Source organism: Eubalaena glacialis, chromosome 1, assembly GCF_028564815.1.
Source record: "Eubalaena glacialis isolate mEubGla1 chromosome 1, mEubGla1.1.hap2.+ XY, whole genome shotgun sequence".
NCBI classification, from domain to species: domain Eukaryota; kingdom Metazoa; phylum Chordata; class Mammalia; order Artiodactyla; family Balaenidae; genus Eubalaena; species Eubalaena glacialis.
In genome coordinates, this window is record NC_083716.1 from 172769386 (window position 1) to 172789146 (window position 19761).

The following is a 19761-nucleotide window of genomic DNA, read 5'->3' on the forward strand; positions in this document are numbered from 1 at the left end:
TCTCAGAGGGAGAGCGGGCTGTTTCTGCGATGTGAAACCAACCCTGGTCCTAGACTTTTGTTTGTTGGAAGATTTTTAATCACAGTTTCAACTTCATTACTTGTGATTGGTCTGTTCATATTTTCTATTTCTTCCTGATTCAGTCTTGGAAGGTTATACCTTTCTAAGAATTTGTCCATTTCTTCCAGGTTGTCCATTTTATTGGCATAGAGTTGCTTGTAGTAGTCTCTTAGGATGCTTTGTATTTCTGCAGTGTCCATTGTAACTTCTCCGTTTTCATTTCTAATTTTATTGACTTGAGTCCTCTCCCTCTTTTTCTTGATGAGTCTAGCTAAAGGTTTATCAATTTTGTTTATCTTCTCAAAGAACCAGCCTTTAGTTTTATTGATCTTTGTAGTGTTTTCTTTGTTTCTTTTTCATATATTTTTGCCCTGATCTTTATGATTTCTTTCCTTCTACTAACTTTGGGTTTTGTTTGTACTTCTTTCTCTAGTTCCTTTAAGTGTAAGGTTAGATTGTTTATTTGAGATGTTTCTTGTTTCTTAAGGTAGGATTGTATTGCTATAAGCTTTCCTCTTAGAACTGCTTTTGCTGCATCCCATAGGTTTTGGATCATCGTGTTTTCATTGTCATTTGTCTCTAGGTATTTTTTGATTTCCTCTTTGATTTCTTCAGTGATCTCTTGGTTATTTAGTAGCATATTGTTTAGCCTCCATGTGTTTGTATTTTTTACGTTTTTTTCCCCTGTAATTTATTTCTAATCTCATAGCATTGTGGTCAGAAAAGATGCCTGATATGATTTCAATTTTCTTAAATTTACCGAGGCTTGATTTGTGACTGAAGATGTGGTCTATCCTGGAGAATGTTCCGTATGCACTTGAGAAGAAAGTGTAATCTGCTGTTTTTGGATGGAATGTCCTATAAATATCAATTAAATCTATCTGGTCTATTGTGTCATTTAAAGCTTGTGTTTCCTTATTAATTTTCTGTCTGGATGATCTGTCCATTGGTGTAAGTGAGGTGTTAAAGTACCCCACGATTATTGTGTTACTGTTGATTTCCTCTTTTATAGCTGTTAGCAGTTGCCTTATGTATTGAGGTGCTCCTATGTCAGGTGCATATATATTTATAATTGTTATATCTTCTTCTTGGATTGATCCCTTGATCATTATGTAATGTCCTTCTTTGTCTCTTGTAACATTCTTTATTTTAAAGTCTATTTTACCTGATATGGATATTGCTACTCCAGCTTTCTTTTGATTTCCATTTGCATGGAATATCTTTTTCCATCTCCTCACTTTCAGTCTGTATGTGTCCCTAGGTCTGAAGTGGGTCTCTTGGAGACAGCACATTTATGGGTCTTGTTTTTGTATCCATTCAGCAAGCCTGTGTCTTTTGGTTGGAGCATTTAATCCATTCACATTTAAGGTAATTATTCATATGTATGTTCCTATGACCATTTTCTTAATTGTTTTGGGTTTGTTTTTGTAGGTCCTTTTCTTCTCTTGTGTTTCCCACTTAGAGAAGTTCCTTTAGCATTTGTTGTAGAGCTGGTTTAGTGGTGCTGAATTCTCTTAGCTTTTGCTTGTCTGTAAAGCTTTTGATTTCTCCGTCAAATCTGAATGAGATCCTTGCCGGGTAGAGTAATCTTGGTTGTAGGTTCTTTCCTTTCGTCACTTTAAACATATCGTGCCACTCCCTTCTGGCTTGTAGAATTTCTGCTGAGAAATCAGCTCTTAACCTTATGTGAGTTCCCTTGTATGTTATTTGTTGTTTTTCCCTTGCTGCTTTTAATAATTTTTCTTTGTCTTTAATTTTTGTCAATTTGATTACTATGTGTCTCGGTGTGTTTCTCCTTGGGTTTATCCTGCCTGGGACTCTCTGTGCTTCCTGGACTTGGGTGGCTATTTCCTTTCCCATGTTAGGGAAGTTTTCGACTATAATCTCTTCAAATATTTTCTCGGGTCCTTCCTCTCTCTCTTCTCCTTCTGAGACCCCTATAATGCAAATGTTGGTGCATTTAATGTTGTCCCAGAGGTCTCTTAGGCTGTCTTCATTTCTTTTCATTCTTTTTTCTTTTTTCTGTTCTGCAGCAGTGAATTCCACCGTTCTGTCTTCCAGGTCATTTATCCGTTCTTCTGCCTCAGTTATTCTGCTATTGATTCCTTCTAGTGTATTTTTCATATCAGTTATTGTATTGTTCATCTTTGTTTGTTCTTAAGTTCTTCTAGGTCTTTGTTAAACATTTCTTGCATCTTCTCGATCCTTGCCTCCATTCTTTTTCTGAGGTCCTGGATCATCTTCACTATCGTTATTCTCAATTCTTTTTCTGGAAGATTGCCTATCTCCACTTCATTTAGTTGTTTTTCTGGGGTTTTATCTTGTTCCTTCATCTGGTACATAGTCCTCTACCTTTTCATTTTGTCTATCTTTCTGTGAATGTGGTTTTCATTCTGCAGGCTGCAGGACTGTAGTTCTTCTTCTCCTTCTTTTCTTCTTATAAGGACACCAGTCATACAGTATTAGGGTTCACCCTAATGACCTCATCTTAACTGATTACATCTGCAGAGACCCTATTTTGAAATAAGGTCACATCCACAGGCACTGGAGTGAAGAATTCAACATATCTTTTTAGTTGACAGATCAAACCATAACAACTATGAATAGTATTCTTTAAAATATTTGAGCCAACATCATTAAGGTCTGTAGACTTCAAATAAAAATCTAGATTTCTACTTCTCTTGAAAAATTAAAAGATCTTGAAAGAGAAAACTAGGTTTTGAAGGTTGTGTGGCAACACAATATCAGCAAAGGTGAAGGGGCAAGATATTTCATGATATATTGGGGAAATATTAAGTAATAAATTTCAACTTTAGTATATAAGCTATAAGTTATAGGACTACCGAAGAGAATTTACTCAGGACAGATTATTTCAGAATGACTTATTTTAAAAGTCTGAAGTATAATCAGATAAAGCCCATGAGAAATAAAATGGTAGTGTCAAAGGAGAAAATAAAGTCAATAATCACTTTTCAACAAAAACAGCTGAAATGATGCAGCAACAATTAAGAGGAAGAGACACAGAAAATGAATTGTATTATATGACCCACCCATGGGCAAGATAAAAAAATGTTGTATTCAGAAAAAAAAATTAATACTATAAGTCATAATAGTCAACTTCTAAGGATACACAAAGAGAATTTATAAGTGAGAAAAGAAAATCCCTAAAGGGACTCCTGAGATGACTGTACAATGTTAATTCGTTCTCAAAGATGTTTTGTTTATTGCTAAATAGAAAGTAGTAACTCTGTGCATCATTCAAGGACAATGGATTTAAGAAAAGGGAGCAACAGTGGATCTTTACACTTAAATGGACATGAATTTCTGTCTCCCAGTCATTAAATTTTATGTGTTCAAAACTCACTTCATCTTCACTTTTCACTTCCCCCACCAAATCCAACCTGCTTCTTCTATTGAATTCCTGAGTTAAAAAATAACCCTGTTTTTCAGTCACCTGAGATGCAAACATCCCTGCATGCCTCATCCTTTACCCTCAACCACATTCAATCAGAAATCTGGTCCTGTTATTTTTTACCTCATAAATATATTGGGAGAAATCTGTTTCATTTTCATCCACACTATTCCCACCTTCATGAGGCCCTCTTCACCACACCCCATTTGCAAAACTGAGCTACGAATAATCAGATGAAAGAATTAAGGTAATTTAGGTCCTCATCATCCCCCACGTGGACTATTGCACTTCCTGGAAATTGGTCTCCCTGCCACATGCCTCCACCAATTTGCTATCTTTTCTTCTACACCCACATCATAGCCATTCACACTTCTGTCCTTTATAAAATATTCCCTCTACTCATATGCATATAATACCTCCCTTTTCAGTGGAGCCTTCCTGGTTGAGTTAGTTTCCTTTCTTCTGTGCTCCTTCAGCATCTCTCTGTTTATATCCCAATGAACTTGCGCCTCAAACTGTGGTCCACTGGTCCACAGTCTCTACGCCTGGGAACTTGTGAAAAATATAGACTCTCAGGCTCTACCCCAGACCTACTGAATCACAATCTGCATTTTAAGGAAATCCACAGGTGATTCTTATGCACATAAATGTTTGGGATGTGTGACTAGAGATGATATTATCAGAGATCTGGATCTCTGTCTTTTACACTGAACTCTGAGCTACTCTAGATGAGAACTATGTATTTTATTTCTGAATCCCCTAACAAAGGGTCAGTATATGCTGAGCACTTACAGTATGTAAATGAGTGAAAGAGAAAATGAAAACAGATGGTTCAATGGTCACCCAAGTATTAGTGGCAAAACCAGGACTCCCCAGGCATGTACATATCAGAGACTTTCTACCACCCCTGCTGTGCCACTTACAACATGTCTTTCTTTTCCATATCTAAACCTCAGAGATACTGAATGACACACAGTCACAAGGCTATTTTAAGTGGAAAAGAGGGCACTAGAATACAAGGTTTTTTCTTGACGCTTAGTTGAGGATCTTTCCACTGTGTCATTTGGCCTCTTTGTGTCAGAAGAACAAGTGAAAAACACATTAATTGAACTTCTGTTCTCACAATTCAAGTTTCAAAGAGTATCTGCCATGATGAATAAAAATATATTTGTATTTCCCCAGTGTGCTTCAATTCAGTCAGTCCTCGTTTACAGTCCAGTAAGCCAAGCTCAGTGAACATGTTTATCTCAAAGTTAAAGGAGAAACCCTAACTGTAAAACAAAAAAAAAGTAAGAAATAATTATAAATAGAAACATAATTTGTTTGCCAATTTGATTTTTTCTATCTGGTTCAATAATTTACAGCTTGTAACATTAAGTGTATTTTTACAGTACATTTTAAAAATGCTTGATATATAATGATTACAAGCTTTCACTTAAGACCTATTTATATTCCAAATGCCACATTTACTTATGTATTTCCAGCGTACTTGAATATTTTGGGAAGGAAACAAATAGGACTTTTATATAATTGCCACCAATATGCTTTTCTTTGTTTCACTTTTGAAGTAACAACTGTATTATGCCATCCTATTCACTCATGAAGGCAGCAAATATTTATTATATGTGCATTATGTGCCAGGCACTGTCATAGGCTCTGCCCTCAGAAAATTCTGCCTCCAAGAATCTTATGGATAAATGGGGAGAAAGCCAAAGAAGCAAGCAGTTACAGTGAATTTTTAGGAAGGCAGGTGAAAACACAGGTACACAAGGCATCTAGGCAGAAAGAGCAGCTGGTCCAGGCATGGGAGACCAGAAAAGTCTTTGCAAAGATGACCATGAAGCTATGTCCTAAAAAAGAATAGAATTTAATTAGGCAAATTACGCGAGATGGGACTTTCCAGATAGAACAGGTACATGTGCAAAGACCCTAATCCAAGAGAAAGAATGGAAGGTTCAAAATAGCTGCAAGTAGTTCAGTATAGCTCAACCAGAGCTTAGCTGGTGCAAAGGAGAGAACGGTATGGAGAGTGAAGAGGGTTAATGATGGACAGGAAAGCAAGGGCAAGATCATGAGGGGCGCTGAATGCCCTACAAAGGAATTTGGATGCCATTCTCAATAATAAGAGTAACATGTAATGCATTTCTGCAAGTTTCAGTTACAGAAATGTGGGCTCCTCATTGTTCTAAATTTATCTCACTTTGTCTTTGTAACTAGTATATGCTCTAGGTGCTGCTACTACTCCTGATTTTATATTGATAGATAATGAAAGTGTGGCATGGAGAAGTAAAAGTACATTAGCAAAGTTGTGCAGCTGGGTGTTAATTGGAGTTGGGCTTTTAAAAGTGATGGGAAGGGGCATGAGGTAATTTTTGTTTTGTAAAGATCATTCTGGCTCCAGAGTGAAGAGAGAATTTGTGAAGACATTTCAGTAATCCAAGTGAAATAAGACAAAGACCTGAACTAAGTTGAGACAACGGGGAGGAAAGAAATAGATGCATAGAGAGATGTTTCAGGAGCTAGGACAGGACTTAGTGTTGGGTCGTTAAGGTGTGAGGCCAAGTATGTGACCAGATGGACTTCTCCAAACAGGCATGAGTACCGGATTTTAGGACATACACAATCAAATATGCATTTTCCATGACCATATTTTTCATTAAAATGACTAAAATAAACATCAACTAATCTCTGATTGATGACACATAATTTGAATAGTGACATACTTTAAATGAATAAATTGAAAGACCTAGGTTTCACTTTATAAAAAGTATGTAATCTAACTATGGTGTCACTTCATTCTTATCTCATGTTGTTTATAGTACAGCTCTCTCTCTCTCTCTTTTTTTCCTGCCATTCTAATTCCTCTGCAGAAGAACCTCATCTGTGACTATTCTCCCAATGCTGGTAGGAACTCAAAATTCAGGTTGTTCCCTGCAAGTTTCAATCTATCTTTGATAGATGACTCAGATTCCAGGTTGTGAATATCTTCCTTGATCCCATTCCTCTTTCTACCTTGTCTCTAGTTTTCCTACTTCGTGTGCCAGTTTCTACACTTGGGCTTTTCACCATGCAATGCCTGCCATTCACATACATTTGAACCTTGGCCTCTCTAGCTAAGGATCCATATTACCAGCTGCCAAACCAATGTTATCAGCTGGTAATATGGATGTTATCAGCTCATCAACTTGTTCATACTTAGTGATCTTTTCTCTTCTGCTCTGAGGGGTTTTTTTTTTTGTAATATTGATAATGTTATGAGAAAACAAACATTTTTCAGACACTATGTTGTTTATGAATCTTACCCATAATCTGTATTAAAATGTCAACTAATTAGTATTCTTTAGTTTTGACCAGTGGCCTAGTCCATCTCTAAAAAGACACCTTTGAACTTTTAGAACTTTTGTCACTTATTCTTGTGATGTGCCTGTCCTTTTTCCTTGGATGTATGGCCAACTTTGAACTCTCCTTCAGTATCACATCTTCACCTCCTTATCATTAAAACAATTATCCTTGTGTGTTTCTATTTCAGGTCTTCACCCAACTTTTAATCCTGCCTGTACTTTTGGTTCTGGTCTTCCATATTCTGACCAGTTCCACAAGGGCCAATGTTCAGGGCCAATGTTATTAATAGCCATTAATCCCCATTTTAGATTACATCATTATTAGAAGAGCCAAAATTATCATAGTACATCAGCATATTTTAAACATAATCTATCAGTAAAGAGAAATGTGAGGGAAGAAAATTTTATATTAATAAGAAGACAGAGGAATACTTATTGCATTTATGAAAACCTAAAAACATATAAAATGACAACTTTCATCAGGGCAAGGATAAAGAAGAAGCTAATATATTCTTTGTTATTAATTATCCCAATAATTGTTATCAATTATTATAAATTATAAGAATATAGCAAATCAGTGCACGTTTTGAAGAATACAGGATCAAGGGTAAAATGGTTGACCGATAATAAAAAGAAAAGATAGTGGATTTAGAAAACACTGTAAATTCAGAAGGGGTAACAAAGAAGATGAAAATTCCTAGCAGAGGTTAAAAGCAAAAGCAAATATACTAATTAAAATGCCACTATCTTTGTATCTTTATCATTAACTTTTTTTTTTTTTAATTTTTGGCTGTGTTGGGTTTTTGTTGCTGCACACGGGCTTTCTCTAGTTGCGGCGAGCAGGGGCTACTCTTTGTTGTGGTGCGTGGGCTTCTCATTGCTGTGGCTTCTCTTGTTGCCGAGCACAGGCTCTAGGCGCGCGGGCTCAGTAGTTGTGGCGCACGGGCTTAGTTGCTCCACGGCATGTGGGATCTTCCCAGACCAGGGATCGAACCTGTGTCCCTTGCATTGGCAGGCAGATTCTTATCCACTGCACCACCAGGGAAGCCCTTTATCATTAACATTTAAAAAATAATTTCATTGGGAGATTTTTGTTATTCACCTACGTCTGATTTCACTGTTTATTGCAGGGGTTAGCAAACTACAGCCGGAGGGCCCACAAGCTAAGAATGCTTTTCACATTTTTAAATGGTTGAAGAAAATCAAAAGAAGAATAATATTTTGTGATACGTAAAAATTAAATTCAAAATTCAGTGTCCGTAAAGTTTTATGGGAACACAGTTGCACTATTTGTATGCTTTTTTTTTTTTATGTTTTTTATTTTTATTTTATTTTATTTATTTATTTATTTTTTATTTGTATACTTTTGCTTTACAATGGCAGAGTTGAGGAGTTGCAGCAGAGACCATATGGCCAGGAAAGCCTAAAATATTTACTATCTGACCCTTTACAGAAAAGTTTGCCAACCCCTGATTTTGCAACTAAAATAAGTTTCATCTTACTTGACAAGACCTTTTAACTAACATTATTTTGTAAGTATTCATTCCCCAAAGCACTGGATGCCTGTATAATGGTATAATATATAAATATGTAAGTGAATAAAACAACTCACTTCCTACACAGATTATCAGGTCAATTACCAGTCTATATAAAAACAGTGACTTTTTTGGCATATGTGACAGTTGAACAGTCTGTAAAACTTATCTAAAATATTCTATTGCTTACTTATTAATTCCTGGATGCTTCTCTGGAAAGTTCTTTTTAAGGGACACGGTAAGGTTGGTTTGGATATACAATAGGAAATAAAAATCCTCAGAAATCCTAAAAAGAAACAGAGAATAGTGTCAAATGAATAAAGGGGTCTACATAAAATGACTGTCATTTTTATAGCACATAAGGATGTCATTTCAGCAATAAATGTGACCCCTAAAAATGACATGTATTTTTGGAACAAGTTTACCATGTTTGGTTGAACTTGACACCAGTATGTAAAGGCCACTGAAACAGTCCCTTCAGCAAATCTATTGTATTTACATAGGTCATCAATGTGCTTCATTTAACCTTTTAAAAAATACAAGAGATTTTGTTTTTGTTTACATATACTTAAACTTGGGAATTGACAACTATACAGTATATACATCAAAGGTCAACACAGTTTCATGTAAAAAAAGTTAACACAAAGCAAGCTATGTCTATATTAACCAACAGATTTTATTAAAGTTTAGGAAGAATATTTTTGCTAAACTGAATTCGAGACACTAATAAAATAAATTAACAAAATTATAGGAATATAATAGGAATGAAGAGGAGGTTTAAAAGCTCATACTCCGGGGCTTCCCTGGTGGCGCAGTGGTTGAGAATCTGCCTGCCAATGCAGGCGACACGGGTTCGAGCCCTGGTCTGGGAAGATCCCACATGCCGCGGAGCAACTAGGCCCGTGAGCCACAACTACTGAGCCTGCACGTCTGGAGCCTGTGCTCCGCAACAAGAGAGGTCGCGATAGTGAGAGGCCCGCGCACCGCAATGAAGAGTGGCCCCCGCTTGCCACAACTAGAGAAAACCCTCGCACAGAAACGAAGACCCAACACAGCCAAAAATAAATAAATAAACAAATGGGTTTAAAATGTTCTGATATGAAAAGAGTACTTTAAAAACAGAAAGCAAAAAAAAAAAACTCATAATCCAAGAAGGCGTTATGTATTCTATGATTTCTGTGCTTAGCGTATTTATTTATTTAAAAAATACATCTATTCAGCCTGCATCCATCACAAGCAGAGTAGTGTGGCTAAGCCCACGGGCTGTGGTAAGAAAAGACCTGAGTTCAAACGTCAGCCCATCTCTAACTAACAGGATGTACTTAGGCAATGTAACTTTTTTTTGTACCTCAATTTTTCTCCCTAAAAATAGATGTAATAATATGTCCATGTCGTAAAGTTAACTAACACAAATGTTAGTTCAGTGTTATGATCATTTTATGCCAGGCCCTGTGTGAAGAATTTTAACACAGTACAAGTGTGAACATTTACTCTCTTCTTGAGTTTTCTCTCTATCAGCTCATGAAGTAGATCATTATTACTGGTCCCTTCAGCTGTGATTTTTTTTTTTTTTTGTAATGTTGGTGAGAAAATGAAAATGTTCCAAACAACACTGTGTCACTTGTGAAATTTACCCATCATCTGTTCGTATTAAATCTTCAACTAACCAGTAATCTTTGGTTACATCTATGTGATAAAATATAACAGCCATTGTCTGCCATAATATGGGGATTTAATGTAGCTGGTTGGAAGGCAACTTCTGAATGTATATTCCTGCTGTGCGAGCTTCCCTGTAGCCATGGAGCCAGCCCCACGGCAAGATTGAGGGAGCCAGTCTGACTGTAAGCTTCACTGAATGAGGTCCTGTTTTGACCTGGTGCTGGCTTGAGGAGACTGGAGCACACCCAGTGGTCACATCCAGGACCTCACTAGGAATTTCCCTTACACAGACATGACTCAAGTCGGGTAAATAAAACCAAAAGTCCCCAAGTATGGGAACTTCATGTTGCTAGATGAGCAGCCATTTCTGAATGCCTATTCCAATTGTCTGATTTTTCTGTCATAACCCTGTTTGGAAATTTGGATCCATCCTATGGTATAGCAAACTGTGCAGAATTTTGGCCAATCATATTTTTGTCCAAAGTGCAAACATGCTTCTCTGAATTTACAAGACATTGCTCTGTTGTGAAGGATGGGCTGTGGGAGCCACCACGAGTTAAGTCTTCGAAGATTTGGTCTTGGTTCAGTACAGGCTGCCAAAAGATGGATGAAGGGGGATTCCCTATAAGCTTGAGAGACTCCCTAATAGAATCACTGTGAAAGGGGAAGCCAGACAGTCTGGAGTGTCATCATCTTTCCCTCCGAAGCATATTTGTGATCTTTCCCAAAGAGGATAGAAAAGATTCTGTGTTGTCTTGAAAAGGTTGAATCATCCTCAGAGGTGACATCTAGGCCACTGAAGGAATGACTCAGATGAGAGAATTAAATGGAAAGTACCCAAATTTCCTCATGGAGAACCTTGGAACCAAGTCTCTCATGAAAAGATTTCTATACCAAGAACCCACACTCTTTGGGGAAGGGTGTTTTCTTGAATATGCTGTTTTCCAGGCTATAGGCTATCTCCAGACGATGAAACTGTGTTGGAGTTCAGAAAACAAAATGAGACCATGTATAAAAAAAATTTTTTTAATCCCCAAATTTCTGCACACAAAATGGAAAATTGGATGCATAACCATTAAATTTCACCAAGCTTTGTTCAATAATCTTTCATTATATACACACATTAAAACAATCCATTTGTAACTTCAAAAAAATTAGCCAACTTGGTTCACTAAGAGTTTTTTAAATATTATAAAACTAGTGCAGTGGGTACTGCCAAGTCCTAGGCATATGGCTCCACCATGTGGATGAGCCTCTGCAAATAACACTGACAATAATTTTTAAAAAGACGTTAGTTCTAATGAAAATCAGAGATCAGAGGCCAAACCCTCTTATTATATATGAGAAAAAAGAACTCGAGAGGTTAAATGATTTACCCAGTCACACAGCAACATTAAGGCTAGAAGCTTGGGGCTCTTTTTATTAAAGTAGTTGCTTGAACTAATTAAGTCTTACTGTTAATTCACCCATTCATTCATTTTAATTATTAAATAATCGGATTAAGCATGTTCAATAGGTATATGCTTTATTTTTGTCTGCCCATAATCTAAGCCCCGTTTTTATTTGGTAGGAATCCTGTTGTGTAAATGTGGTGAGGCAGAGTCCCACTTCCCTCTGGGGAACTAGAAGAAGCATTCATCCCCTCTTCTCACCCCAAGAGCTAAGAAGCAGACATGTCATTAAGTTTGGCCAGCAGGAAGCTCTATATGGGAATGTTGGATCTGTAGAAAGTGACAAAATCAGGGGTAGTTAGGGGTTGTTCTGGAGGTGACTGAACAGTGAAGTCAGTCACAGCGGTGGTAGGTCTTCACGTTAGCAGCAGCAGCCAGGATCCAGTGGGGGCACTGTTAGTGGAGATGTTCTCTCCAGGCTGATCCTGAGATATGAGCTTAGCTACATTCTCTGCTTCCCAGTCTCTAATTCAGGGCCCTTTTCTGAGCTTGGTTCTTTAGCCCTCTTATGGACTGTCTGAGCCAACCTTTTTTCTTCCAGTGAAGTCCTTTTCTGCTTAGTAGGATCAGAGTCAGTTTCTGCTGTGCAACCAAGACCCCGATTTAAACAGAAATTGTTACCCGTAGTGAGTTGCAGCACAGAATCTTGGTGAAATTGGCAGGATCCAGGGCTTTTATCTGGCTTTGTTGAGGGTGAAGGAATTTAAAATTCTAGTCATTTTAGAGATAGAATTTAGATCTGCCTTATTCTACTATGCAAAAGTGAAACAGCTAATTAACTTATTTCCTGTGGTCCCTGGGAATGAAATCCTATCACCCTGTGGCTGTCATGCTATGTGGTTGCCAAGAGAGGCCACATGTAATTACTTCAGTCACCAGTCCTCGTCCTTGAGTCAGCCCAGTCTAGGTACCAGATATGTGAGCGAAGGAGCTTTCAGATGGTTCCAGCCCATAGTCATTGAGTCATCCCCAGACTTAAGACTTCCTAGCTGAGGCAGCAGACATCATAGAGCAAGGGAAAGCCATCCCCAGTGTTCCACCTGAATTCCTTACCTACAGAATCCATGATCATAATAGAATGATTGTTTTAAGCCACTAAATTGTAGGTTAATTTTATATGCAGTAAAGATAATCAGAACAAGAACCTATACCAACTCAGTGGCTAATGAACTAGCTGGATGGCCAGACAGTTGGGAAGAGCAGGGTTGGAGATTATGGAGGGAGTTTGGGGAAAGGGTATGTTGAACAGATAAGGTGACCCACTCAGTAAATATAGGTTAACCTCCTTTCTCAGTAATGCCAGCAGATTCATGAACCAAATGTTTATCATAGAGGGAATGAAGATTATCCACGGTTTCAACAACATGGAGTTCTCATCAGTGGCCATCCGGCTACAGTGAACACTCCATTTTCTAGTATCAGTAACTGATCATGGCCTTCTAAAAAGCATTATACCTAGAGAGACAAAAGAACAATTTGATATCAAGTTGTCTACACGGAATACCTATCATCTTTATGGGATGGGTAGCAGCGAGCAGCAGTTTTTCCTTATTGCAGTAGATATTTATTCTGAATTTGTTTTTGCTTTCCCTGATCATTCTTCTGTGTCATTACACCATCTGTAGATTAATTGGTTGCCTTATGCAAGGCGATGGTACCCCACACTAAATAGATTCAGTTTAAAGGAACTCATTTTTTTAAGGAAACAAGGAAGGCAATGGGTTAATATTCAAGGGATTCATTGATACCATTGCATACCCCATTACTAGGAGAAACTAGTCACTGAGTCAGATAAGCTTAACCGAGAGTCAACAGCGTGGGGGGTTGATGTGTTTTCTTGCAGGATATGGTTTACATTTTGAACAAATGATTGCCACATGGAGTTCTTTTTCCACTTAGTCAGAATATCCAAGTCTAGAATTGTAGGGTTTAAAATTGGAATGGAGGTTCTCAGGATTATATTTACTAACTCACTTGCCAATTGTTTGTTTTCTATCCTTTTGATTTTGGATTCTGATGGAAGAGGAACATGAGGATTGGAATTCCATTGAATTGGAAGCTAAGGCTGCACCTAATCAGTTTGGGTTCTTCATGCCCTATGGAAGCAGGCAAAAACAAAAAACTAGAGAGAAAAGATTATTACTGTTGTTGCTGTGTTACTATGTTTGTCAGTTCCGCTTAAGGGAAAGTAGACTTACTGCCACAGTTGTGGGTGGAAGAAAATGTCAGTATACTGCAATCTGATTTAAGCAAGGCTACCAGGGGCTCAGATCCCTCACCATATTGGGTAAAGAATCATGACCCATTGAGATTCAAACTGAAGGCAAGGAAAGTGTAGTGGAGGAAGGGAGTCACAAAATCCAGTTAAGGCCTCAGCTGAAGAACCCATGATTACCTTTGCTGTATCAGGTTGCTTTGTTGGTGCTGCTGTTTGTTTGTTTGCAGCCAAGAATTCTGATTGGTACAGTCTCCAGATTTGCTGTTGACTCATTTTTCTGGAAAATGATAGAAAAATCATAGTCCAATTTAAGTTTATAACTATTAGAATAATATAAATTTACATCAATTTTAATTAAATTATATTACTTTAATTATAGTTCTAGGGGGAATTATTATATTTCAAGTAAACAGGTGTATAAAAATTTCAAAATAGAATTTATTTGATTTAAACATTTATTTGATTTAAACATTTCATCAGGTAATGAATGGTAGTGACATGGGAAATTATTAATTTTTAGTATCATAGTATTTTTATGATTAAAAATATTTATTTCTCAGCTTCATATAAAATCTTTTCTGTATTAACTATAATAGTGACATTTCAACTAGTCTCCACCATGAAAATGAACTCCTTTCTTAAATATTCTTTTTTTTAAATATTTTTTAAATTAATTAATTTATTTTTGGCTGCATTGGTTTTCATTGCTGCACCGGGCTTTTTCTAGTTGTGGCGAACAGGAGCTGCTCTTCGTTGAGGTGCGCAGGCCTCTCATTGCAGTGGCTTCTCTTGTTACAGAGCACAGGCTCTAGGCGTGCGGGCTTCAGTATTTTTGGCACGCGGGTTCAGTAGTTGTGGCTCGCAGGCTCTAGAGTGCAGGCTCAGTAGTTGTGGCACACGGGCTTAGTTGCTCCACGGCATGTAGGATCTTCCCGGACCAGGGCTTGAACTCGTGTCCCCTGCATTGGCAGGTGGATTCTTAACCATTGCACCACCAGGGAAGTCCCTTAAATATTCTTAATAATAAAGTAATTGAGTATGAAAATAGAGTATCACTACTTTAGTATATTAAATTAAGTAGCTTATTATTGGGGAAAAGAGTGTCAAATTTTTAATTCTAAGCATTTTTCATTACTGAAGAGACTATAGCTCACCATGATCTTTAGTATATTAAAATAACAAGATATTTTGAGTTTTAAAAAATGATAACCAAGCTATGGGATGGAAATAAGCATTTCATGAATGCTAAAATTATTTGCTACCAGAAAGGAAAATAAATTCCTGAAGGATACAAGCTTAGGATCACACAAAGAAAATAATGATTTGGGGTTGTTGGAGTCTTTCAAAATAAATTGGTAGTTATGTAAGAATATTATTTCAGTGTTTACAGAGTAATTTATCACAGAAAAATGTTCAATTAAGATCCCAAAATGATTTACCACAGACATTTTAGGCATATCCAAACATTTCCACATAAATTAAACATGATGTAATTGAGTGTTACATTAGCAATGCACCAGTGTTGATTCATGTGGAAATCCCAGACGTTTCACTGATTACTATCCTTTCACTGTGTATTAATGTAGATGTCATAGGTATTTTCATGAGGATCATGTGGTAAATCAACTTTAATGTACTATTTTAAAGATTGAAGCAGTTTTCAAGATGTCATAGTCTATTTATGCAGATTTATATACTGTTTAGAATTTAATTTACAAGTAAGTACTATTAGGATTACTTCAAGTAAAACCATGTATTTAAATAAGTCATTTACCCATGCTAACTCTTTGTGTTTACTAACACGTGACTTATTGTCTGTTAAAAAGTGATGCTTTTTGTGGTTATTCATTTTGGATATTTTAGCAGAAACATAACTAAAGCAATAGGCTATTGCGTAATTGTGGTCTTTTGGGTTTCCTAATGATCACACAAATTATTTAGCCCCTTTTTATTTATTTATATCTAGATATTCACCCAAAACAATTTAGGGTAGATTATTGAGAGTTTTTTTCACATGTAAAATTTTTTTAACTTTTTAATTAATATGTGTTTTTAAACAAAGTAAATGAAAAATAAGAATGGAAAAGTTAGATGGAGCCAGGAGTGAGGTTAATATCTAAAAAGCAGGCACTTGCTAGTGATGAACGGCAAATTTGGCTCCAAGCTCTCCAGCAGCCAGATGTTCCTTAAATAGCTTGGGGCCGTCTTTACACAGAAGCCAAAACCAGTCTGAATGACCTTGAGGCTGCTCAGCCTAGCTTAGTACGGTATAAGAAGATTACAAGTGGACCATGCTTTACACAATAGATTTGTTACTGAGAAACTGTGCAGAAAGGGAAATTTTGTACATGGAATCATGTTACAAATATACTCGTGGAGGGATCATAAATGGTTCCTTTTAAAGAAAACCGACAAATGACTCCTTGTGTAACATGGAACTAATACACTTAGTTCTCTTATGAGTTTAGGATTTTTAATATTGGATTTTCTGAAGAGTCAGTATGTAATATCACAAGGCTATCCTCTCATCTCAGTATCATGGTAGTAGAAATATTTAATGTCTGCCCTGAATTTTTCAGGGAATGGGTTTAGTCTATGTGTAAAACCCTCTAACTTCTGTTTTGTTGTGTTTTGTTGTATTTACCATGTTTCATTGCTTTTGTTCAATTTTCTGAGTGCATATGGCAACCTACAATTTAAATTCCTTTGTGCAATACACATATATTTGAAAATATAAATATACACATCTATAGTCATATTCAAAGATAACCCTAACATTCACCAGTTCTTGTCTACCATGGTAAACTCTAGATATTGAACCAGGTATCACTTAAAATATCTTAATTATTTTTAAAGTTTCGCTTTTACTAAAATGGATAATCTTTTATGATCTTTGAAATAAAAACAATCAGATTAATTAGAGACTTTACTCCTAAAAGGAGCCTCATAAAATATCAGTTTCCTATTTTGCAGGTGAAGAGCACAGTCTGCGAAGAGGGTACAGTCTTGCTTCCTGTTGTATCCTAGGGCCCCACGTTGAGCCTAATACATAGTAGCTTCTCGGTGAGTATTGTTAAGGTGAAGGATTTGCATATTATTTCATAATGACACTGCTCAAGTGTCACCTATGATGGTTAAATTAAGCCTCAGAAGTACCCTTACATGTTACTTGTGAAAACAGAGAAACATGACTTACACGTCACCTACGAAAACAGAGAAACAGAAAATGTAACAGTGTTACATTCCCATTTGGAGAAGCATAAGTTTTTGTAATGATATCTGGTATTTTTAAATGCTAAAAGAACTAAGTTAAGAAAAGAGTCAAATTAGAGTTTTTGCCTATAATCAAAACTTCATAACAAAATGAAAAGTCCAATTTTTACTTATATTTATTAAGTTGAAAAGTGCTTTAGGGCAATGATCCACTTGAACTGAAAATGTTTCAATATGAATAACTCTCAGAAAATAAATCACTAGCAACACAAAATGATATAATCACTGCAAACAGACTAGGCAGCAGATACCTGGCTAGTTTACTCCACACAAATGAAAAATAGAAATACTATTCAACGATATGACAAACTATATACACTAAGTGACAAAAACTATTTTAAAAACAGATGAAAAAGTATGGTTAATTTCCCCATAAGGCATTTATTTATACTGTATAAATATAAAGAAATTTAAAGCATTTACTATGTTTTTAACAGAATTTGAATAAAAGACAGGAATAATTAGAAGATGTTCTTAATGACGCAAAGCCATTAACTTTTAGTTCTTCTGAGAAATTATTTAACCACAACCATAAACTTAGCCATAACCACTTAACCATAAAAGTGCTATTTAAGAGCTGGAGTCAAGTTAACCTTTATTTATATCCACTACTGAAAATGAAATTATAGCTAGTCAGTCAGGGTATCTTTTTTTTTTTTTTTTTTAAACATCTTTATTGAAGTATAATTGCTTTACAATGGTGTGTTAGTTTCTGCTTTATAACAAAGAGAATCAGTTATACATATACATATGTTCCCATATCTCTTCCCTCTTGCATCTCCCTCCCTCCCTCCCTCCCTATCCCACCCCTCTAGGTGGTCACAAAGCACCGAGCTGATCTCCCTGTGCTATGCAGCTGCTTCCCACTAGCTATCTATTTTACATTTGGTAGTGTATATATGTCCATGACACTCTCTCACCCTGTCACATCTCACCCCTCCCCCTCCCCATATCCTCAAGTCCATTCTCTAGTAGGTCTGTGTCTTTATTCCCGTCTTGCCACTAGGTTCTTCATGACCTTTTTTTTTTTTTTTCCCCTAGATTCCATATATATGTGTTAGCATACTGTATTTGTTTTTCTCTTTCTGACTTACTTCACTCTGTATGACAGACTCTAACTCCATCCACCTCATTACAAATACCTCCATTTCATTTCTTTTTATGGCTGAGTAATATTCCATTGTATATATGTGCCACATCTTCTTTAGCCATTCATCCAATGATGGACACTTAGGTTGCTTCCATGTCCAGCCAGGGTATCTTTAAAAGAAACACAAAACAGGGTGAGAGTAAAAGTGCACTAGTGAATTAACTGTAAATAACATATAGAAATAAAGGGTAAAGTAATTACATAAAGATGGAAGGTAAAGTAAAAAAAGTACTAAAAAGTATTGAAAAGGGGACCTTAAAGCCCTATTGATGATCAAGGAAAGAAATTTGTAAGAGGAAGGAGGAGAGGAGCAATATAAATGTCTGCTATATTTGAAGGAAGAAAAGGAAGAGAGGGAGGAAGGGAGGTACAGAGGGAGGGAGGGAGGAAGGAAGGAAGGAAGAGAGGGAGGGAGGGAGGAGGGAGGAAGGAAGGAAGAGAGGGAGGGAGGGAGGAAGGGAGGGAGGAAGGAAGGAAAGGAAGGGAGGGGAGAAGAGTATGATCTCTTGAAGTGAAATCTTACTGCAAATTGAAGACCCTACTCCAGAAGTTCGTTCTTAGTCTCTTTTCTCACCAGAGTGGCTATTTCAGAGATGTAAACTCTAAACCTGGTAGCTCTCCTTAAAGGCAAATGGCAAGGAGTTTCGTTTTTGATGTATTTGGTTGGTTGGTTTCTGACACTGGGGGTGGGAAGAGGAAAATCTACCTGCTCTTCTAATGACAAAGAAAACTCTTCATCCATTTATTTATCTTATTTGTCAGTTCTTTTGCCTATCTCAAGCAACATTTAAAGAAATTTAAGGGCTTCCCTGGTGGCGCAGTGGTTGAGAATCTGCCTGCCAATGCAGGGGATATGGGTTCGAGCCCTGGTCTGGGAAGATCCCACATGCCGCGGAGCAACTGGGCCCGTGAGCCACAATTACTGAGCCTGTGCGTCTGGAGCCTGTGCTCCGCAACAAGAGAGGCCGCGATAGTGAGAGGCCCGCGCACCGCGATGAAGAGTGGCCTCCACTTGCCGCAACTAGAGAAAGCCCTCAGAAACGAAGACCCAACACAGCCATAAATAAATAAATAAACCCAAAGTTTAAAAAAAAAAAAAAGAAATTTAAGAAGAAAAAAAATCACCTAGTCCTTTTTCCTGTTTTAACACCATCGCTTCCATTATTCAACGTTACCTTCTAGTTTATTCACATCACATGGTATAATCAAAGTAAACAGATCATCATCCCTGCTTTTTAACGTCTTGTTTTTGTATGTTATTATACAGTTCATGTTTATAATTATTTCATGGAACAAAATATTCCATGGATGTTTTACTTATCTATTTGTCTGTTGTTGAACAGTCAGTATGTTCCTTAGGTTTTATTTATAATTAACGCTACATTTGAATTCTCTCTCCATTTATGTTTTTTTTTTCTTTATAATAGGATAAATTCGCAGGAATTAGGATAAATTCGCAGGAATAGGGGGAACTGTGCCAAATATTATGAACATTTATAGTGCACTTCGTAAATGTTGCCAAATTGTTCTCTAAAAGGAATATACAAATTTACGCTTCCATCAGGATAAATTCGCAGGAATAGGGGGAACTGTGCCAAATATTATGAACATTTATAGTGCACTTCGTAAATGTTGCCAAATTGTTCTCTAAAAGGAATATAC

At 36.8% G+C, this 19761-nt stretch overlaps 1 long non-coding RNA gene across 1 annotated transcript in view; it reads left to right on the forward strand.

The window, feature by feature from the left end:
* Positions 1–18951, forward strand: part of LOC133098136 (uncharacterized) — a 42968-nt gene extending 24017 nt beyond the window's left edge. The window contains exons 2-3 of the long non-coding RNA XR_009702115.1: positions 16650–16739; positions 18862–18951. This is a non-coding gene — a long non-coding RNA (uncharacterized LOC133098136). The remainder of the gene's footprint in view (positions 1–16649; positions 16740–18861) is intronic.
* The last annotated feature ends 810 nt before the right edge of the window (positions 18952–19761 follow it).